Consider the following 7,581-nt stretch of genomic DNA (forward strand, 5'->3'; position numbering starts at 1 on the left):
ATCCATCAGTGTTGCTATTTCCTAGCAGTCAGTCCAAAGCTCATTGAGTGAGCTAAATGAAGAGGTTTGGGATTACACACACATACACACACACACACACACACGCTTCATACAAACAGCTACTACTTAGCCACTACTATTCACTAGTGTCATGGTCAGGTTCATGTGTCAACTTGGCCAGGTGGTGGTGCCTGGTTGTCTGGTCTGGCAAGTGCCGGCCTGTCTGCTGCTATGAGGACATTTCATGGACTTAAATCATGATCACGTTGGCTGCATCCACAGTTGATTGCCTTTGTAATCAGCTAAGGGGAGTGTCTTCTGCAATGAGTGGTGCTTACTCTAATCACCCGCAGGTTTTTAAGGAGTATTCAGAAGAGACAGTCACTCTTCCTGCTTCAGCCAGCCAGCCTCTCCTGAGAGTGGAGGACCTTCATTGGAGCTGCCAACTTGCAGCCTGCTCTACAGATCTTGGACCCTTGCGTTCCCAAGGTTGCCCAGCCAGCCTCTCCCAAGAGTTCACTGAAGACCTTTGTCAGAGCTGCCAGCTTGTGGCCTGCCCTACAGACCTTGGACTCTACATCCCCATGGTTTTATGAGACACTTTTATAAATTTTTATATTTATGGATATCACCTGCTGATTCTGTTTCTATAGAGAACCCAAGCTAATACAACTACTATGCCTATACTGATTGTTAAAATGTTGAAACATGTCCCTACCAATTAGTAAGTAACTGCTCTTTTCAAAACTTATTCCTCCCCTCCACCCTCTGCTACAACTACCCAGAGCCCCTCTTGGGCAGGACTCTCCCCACAAACCAGATACTAGAGGATCTCAATATTCTGAGTTGTGATTGGTGTGGTCAATATGCCATACTACTGTTAGCTATTTTGAATATCACTCCCCCACCTAGGCATGACATTGTGATCCTAAAAGTCTGTACGAAGTGACATGGAAGGTCAGAGAAGAACATGACGAATTCTACCTGGAGGCATCAAAGAAGGAATTGAAAAAATGTAGCCTTTGACATGAACCCAAAAGATAAGGTGGTTTCATCAGATAGGGATAGAAAGGCATTTAAACAGAAAGGGGAGCAGAATGAGCAAAGGGACAGAGGCAGAAATAGTATTGAGAAGTGGTAGGCAGCATGACATCATAATAGTGTACTTAAGATGATTACATAAGTGAATATCCTTGTTCTTATGAAATGTACATTGAAGTATTAAGTGTTCAAGGAACATGATGTATACGACTTACTCTCGAATTTTTAGAAAATAGAGAGAGAAATAAAGGTGGATGGATGGATAGATGGATGGATGGATGGAATGTTAATGTGGCAAAATCTTAAAAGTTGGTGGATCTGGTATCTGGGTGGGATGTATGTTGTAGTTCTTTGTATAGATTTTGCTTTTTTTCAACTTCCAGTATATTTATCTTTCCTGAAACCTAGAAACAATTAACACTCAAATTCACTCAATATTAATTAATATAACTACAACAAAATTAAAATCTATATGCAACACTGGCTTTTACTACAGAACTTGGCTTCTTATAAGGGAGCTTAAAACATTACAAGATGCCCTTTGCTTTTCTGTCCTAAATAAGCATTACAACTGGCAAACCACTCTCATAAGCTTTTTAGTAAGTATTTAAATCACTTTTAGAGATGATCTCTAAAAAACATAACAACCCTCAATTCCTGTTCTTAAGAAAATCGGGTATCCCTGAACTATCAAATTCTTATCAGATTTCAGCAGATGAAATACCAGAAATAGATTTTTTTTAACTTTTTTTATTAATTAAAAAAAAGAAAAGAAATTAACACAACATTTATAAATCATTCCATTCTACATATGCACTCAGTAATTCTTAGTATCATCACATAGATGTATGATCATCATTTCTTAGTACATTTGCATCGATTTAGGAAAAGAACTAGCAAAACAGCAGAAAAAGATATAGAATGTTAATATAGAGAAGAAAATTAAAATAATAATAATAATAAAAAATATATATATATAAAAAAAGAAAAAAGAAAAAACAAAAACAAAAGATACAAACAAACAAACAAACAAAAAACTATAGTTCAGGTGCAGCTTCATTCAGTGTTTTAACATAGTTACATTACAATTAGGTATTATTGTGCTGTCCATTTTTGAGTTTTTGTATCTAGTCCTGTTGCACAGTCTGTATCCCTTCAGCTCCAATTACCCATTATCTTACCCTGTTTCTAACTCCTGCTGGTCTCTGTTACCAATGATATAGTCCAAGCTGATTCTCGAATGTCGGTTCACATTAGTGGGACCATACAGTATTTGTCCTTTAATTTTTGGCTAGACTCACTCAACATAATGTTCTCTAGGTCCATCCATGTTCTTATATGCTTCATAAGTTTAGTCTGTCTTAAAGCTGCATAATATTCCATTGTAGGTATACACCACAGTTTTTTTAGCCACTCGTCTGTTGATGGACATTTTGGCTGTTTCCATCTCCTTGCAATTGTAAATAATGCTGCTATAAACACTGGTGTGCAAATGTCCGTCTGTGTCTTTGCCCTTAAGGCCTTTGAGTAGATACCTAGCAGTGGTATTGCTGGGTCATAATCCATTCTGCCAGTCTATGTCTTTTGATTGGGGAATTCAGTCCATTACCTTTTAGTGTTATTACTGTTTGGATAATATTTTCCTCTACCATTTTGGCTTTTGTATTATATATATCATATCTGATTTTCCTTCTTTCTACACTTTACTCCATACCTCTCTCTTTTGTCTTTTCGTATCTGACTCTAGTGCTCCCTTTAGTATTTCTTGCAGAGCTGGTCTCTTGGTCACAAATTCTCTCAGTGACTTTTTGTCTATAAATGTTTTAATTTCTCCTTCATTTTTGAAGGACAATTTTGCTGGATATAGAAGTCTTGGTTGGCAGTTTTTCTCTTTTAGTAATTTAAATATATCATCCCACTGTCTTCTAGCTTCCATGGTTTCTGCTGAGAAATCTACACATAGTCTTATTGGGTTTCCCTTGTATGTGACAGATTGTTTTTCTCTTGCTGCTTTCAAGATCTTCTCTTTCTCTTTGACCTCTGACATTCTAACTAGTAAGTGTCTTGGAGAATGCCTATTTGAGTCTATTCTCTTTGGGGTGCACTGCACTTCTTGGATCTGTAATTTTAGGTCTTTCATAAGAGTTGGGAAATTTTCAGTGATAATTTCTTCCATTAGTTTTTCTCCTCCTTTTCCCTTCTCTTCTCCTTCTGGGACACCCACAACACGTATATTTGTGCGCTTCATATTGTCATTCAGTTCCCTGATCCCCTGCTCAAGTTTTTCCATTCTTTTCCCTATAGTTTCTGTTTCTTTTTGGAATTCAGATGTTCCATCCTCCAGTAGCATCCTCCAGATGCTAATTGTAGCTTCTGTCTCTTTAAATCTACCATTGTAGGTATCCATTGTTTTTTCCATCTTTTCTACTTTGTCCTTCACTCCCATAAGTTCTGTGATTTGTTTTTTCAGATTTTCTATTTCTTCTTTTTGTTCAGCCCATGTCTTCTTCATGTCCTCCCTCAATTTATTGATTTGGTTTTTGAAGAGGTTTTCCATTTCTGTTCGTATATTCAGCATTAGTTGTCTCAGCTCCTGTATCTCATTTGAACTATTGGTTTGTTCCTTTGACTGGGCCATATCTTCAATTTTCCGAGCGTGATCCGTTATTTTCTGCTGGTGTCTGGGCATTTGATCAGATTTCCCTGGGTGTGGGACCTGGCTGGTTGAAAGGTTTTTCTGTGTAATCTCTGGGCTCTATATTTCTTTTCCTGCCCAGTAGGTGGTGCTCGTGGCGCTTGTCTGTCTGTGGGTCCCACCAGTAAAAGATGCTGTGGCTCCTTTAACTTGCCAATCCGAATCTCGCAGTCGGCCCGGGAAACCGCGCATGGAGGGGGGGTCGCCGGCCACTGCGGCCTGGGGGAGTGCCGGTCCAAATTGCCCAGCTGGCCCGAGACACCAAGTGTGGCGGGAGGGCCCCACTATCCAACGTTACCAGTCGGACCGGGAAGCCACGTGTGTGGAAGGGACCCTGTTCGCCCGCCTCCCCGGCCCGGGAAAGCGGGCGCCCCTCGGGTATCTCACCGCAGCAGATTCTCCCTGCCCGTTCAGTCGTTCCAAAATGGGGTACACTGTCTTTTTGGTCTCTGTCGTGGCTCTGGGAGCTGTTTCGTATTGTTTCTGTTTCTTTAGTTGCTGTTCTGGAGGAGGAACTAAGACCCGCGCATCTTACTAAGCCGCCATCTTCTCCGGAAGTCCCCAGAAATAGATTTTTATGGGCAATATTAAATCTTTTGCCTAAGTAATTCAGGGTTGACCTTTTAAAATAAGTCAGGTTTCTCATTAAACTTTGTTATAATGGGTCTCAACATTCTGTGGCAGATTTTTTCAAACTTTTTTATTGCAAAATATAACATATGTACAAAAAAGCAATATATTTCAAAGTACATTGTAACAAGTAGTTATTAGAACAGATTTCAGAGTTTGGCATGGGTTACAGTTCCACAATTTTAGGTTTTTCCTTCTAACTGCTCCAAGACTCTGGAGACTAAAAGAAATATCAATGTAATGATTCAGCAGTCATACTCATTTGTTAAATCCTATCTCTCTGTTATAACTCCTCCTTCTCCTTTGATCCTTCTCCCAATCTTTAGGGTCATTTGGGTTATGCCCATTCTAGCTTTTTCATGTTGGAAAGGAGGTAGTAATAATATAGGATAGGGGATGGAACTACTTGCTGTTCTTGGAAAGGCTGGTCTGTCTGGGTTTCAGGACTTATCTGGCCTCGGAACTGATCTTGAAGTTGTGGGTTTCTGGAAAGTAATCTCAGTGTATGAAACTGTTATAGGATCTCAGATAAAGCCCTGGGTGTTCTTTAAGGTTTACAAGAATGGTTTTGGTTGGGGTGTGGTAAACCCTGGTAATTAGCAATATCTAGCTGAAGCCAGTGAGGGAAACCTCCAGAATAGCCTCTCAGCTCTATTTGAACTCTCTTAGCCACTGATAACTTATTTTGTTACATTTATTTTCCCCGTTTTGGTCATGAAGGCACTGTCAGTCCCATGGTATAAAAGCCAGGCTCATCCCTGAGAGTCATGTCCCACTTTTCCAGGGAGAATTTCGCCCTGGATGTCATGTCCCACATAGGGGGGAGGGTACTGATTTTACTTGCAGAGTTGGGCTTAGAGAGAGAGGCCACATCTGAGCAACAAAAGAAGTTTTCTGGAAGCAACTCTTAGCCATAATTATAGATCAACTTAGCTTCTCCGCTACAGAAATAAGCTTCACAAGAGCAAGCCTCAATAGGCTTGGCCTATTCGCTTGGGAGTCCCTAATGCTTGAAACAATATCAGGGGTTTCCCTAGTGGTAAAGCTTAATAGTCTCATTTTTTTTCTCTCCTGTCCCTCAAGGGACTTTTTGTGACAGATTTTTGACCAAGTTGTTTCCAATTTAAAAAGCACTGATTTTAAAAAGCTAATAACTTACAACTGCCATACAGAATAAATAAATGGTCCATAAGACATTCCTTTCCTTCAAAGGTTTTTCAATGCATTGTTATCATTAGCCAGTCTTTTACTGTTAAACTTAGATGGCCAATTGAGACAAACACTTCTGAGACTGTTCTCCCACCACTAAGAGGGAGTGACAGGTGTTATGGATAATATTCACTCAGCCTCCTGAGCTTTCTGGGCAGACTTGGTGAAGTGGCCAACCCCAGCAGCTTCTTGTCCACTGCCTTAATGACACCACAGCAACAGTCTGCCTCCCATAAGAAACAGCAAAATGATTCAAAGGAGGAGAGTCAGAGACACTCTCAGTACATATGAGCTTTCCAGGAGTCATAGCATTGATGACAGCACCAGCAGATTTCAGTACTGGGGGAGGCCATTTTCCACCTTCTTACCAAAACAGCAATCAATCTCCTCCGTCAGCTTAGCAAACTTGCAAAGCAATGTGAGCGGTGTGGCAATCCATCACAGGTGCACACCCAGCGATAATTTGGCTAAGTTGGTTCACCCATGCAGTGAAACCAGCTGCTTCCCTTGGTGGGTCATTTTTGCTGTCACCAGCCACATCGTCATGATGAACGTCTTTTACAGACACACTCTTGACATTGAAGCCCATGATGTTCCCAGGAAAAGTTTCATTCGAAGTGTCACGGTTCATCTCAACAGCTTTTACTTCAGTTGTACTAGTGACTGGAGTAAAGGTGCCCACCAGGCCCAGTTTGAGGATTCCGGTCTCTACTCTGGCTATGGGAACAGTACCAATGCCACCAGTTTTGGAGGGGCAGACGCAGGGACTTGTTAGCAGGATGAGTAGGTGGCAGGATGCTATCCAGAGCTTCAAGCAATATGGTTCCACTGGCATTGCCATCCTAAGGAGTGAATTCCCATACCTTGAATCAAAGCATTTTAGCACCTGGCTCCAGCATGTTGTCACCATTCCAACCAGAAATTGGCAAAAATGCTACTGTGATGGGGTTGTAGCCAATTTTCTCAAGGCAGGTAATGACTTCCTTAGCGATTTCCTCATATCTCTGCTGGCTGTGGGTGGCTCCATGGAATCCACTTTGTAGTACCAACAATTAGTTGTTTTACACCCATGTCTAAGCCAGAAGGATGTGCCCATGGATCTGCTTCAAATTCACCCACACCGGCAGGAACCACCAGGACAGCAGTCTGAGATGTGTCTGTAATCATGTTTTTAAAATAAAGTATCTATGTCCCGGGGCATCAGTGATGGTCACATAATACTCGCTGGCCTCAAATCTCCACAGGGAGATATCAATGGGGATACCACGTTCACATTCAACTTTTCAGTTTGTCCAACACCCAGGCATACTTGAAGGAACTCTTTCCCATCTCAGCAGCTACCTTTTCAAGTTTTTCCGTGATTCTTTTGTTGATTCTATCACATTTGTAGATCTGGTGGACATGCCTGAATCTACACGTCTAATGATGGCAATTCTGACTGATATGAATCTTTTCCTTTCCCATTTTGGCTTAAGATTTAGCAATGTTTTTCAAAATATCTGGGTTCTGGTGGCAAACCCATTGTGAAAATCTGGGTTTTGTATTATTTTTGCAACTGTCCTGTAAGTTTGAAATTAATTCAAAATGAAAAAATAAAACAACAACGAAGATAGTTTGGAGGCGGGTCAGAAAGGAAATTGACTGCCATGCTATACTTAGCTGGTATTACTGTGTTTCTCAAAACATGATCCAAGAACTGCCCCACAAAAGAATAAGCTGGGTGCCTTTTTTTTTTTTCATGGGTAGGAACTGGGAAGCGAACCCGTATCTCCGACATGGCAAGTGAGAACTCTGCCTCCTGAGCCACCATGGCCCACCCTGGGTACTTGTTTTTTTTTTAATGCAGATGCCAGGTCTCCATCCACCAGTAGATGAATTGGAAGCTCATCTCTGCACTGTGACCTAGAAATCTGCACTTTTATCACACTCCCTGGGTTGAGAGCCACTGCTAATTTAGGGCAGATTAAGGAAATAGTACAAAGACTGAGCAATGGTAGGAGATGATC

General features: G+C 41.1%; 1 pseudogene; it reads right to left on the reverse strand.

Moving 5' to 3' along the window:
* Window positions 1-5,704: 5,704 nt before the first annotated feature.
* On the reverse strand, window positions 5,705-7,352 carry LOC143682976 (elongation factor 1-alpha 1 pseudogene; annotated as a pseudogene).
* Window positions 7,353-7,581: the final 229 nt, after the last annotated feature.

The sequence above is a fragment of the Tamandua tetradactyla genome, chromosome 5 (assembly GCF_023851605.1).
Source record: "Tamandua tetradactyla isolate mTamTet1 chromosome 5, mTamTet1.pri, whole genome shotgun sequence".
In the NCBI taxonomy this organism is placed as follows: Eukaryota; Metazoa; Chordata; class Mammalia; order Pilosa; family Myrmecophagidae; genus Tamandua; species Tamandua tetradactyla.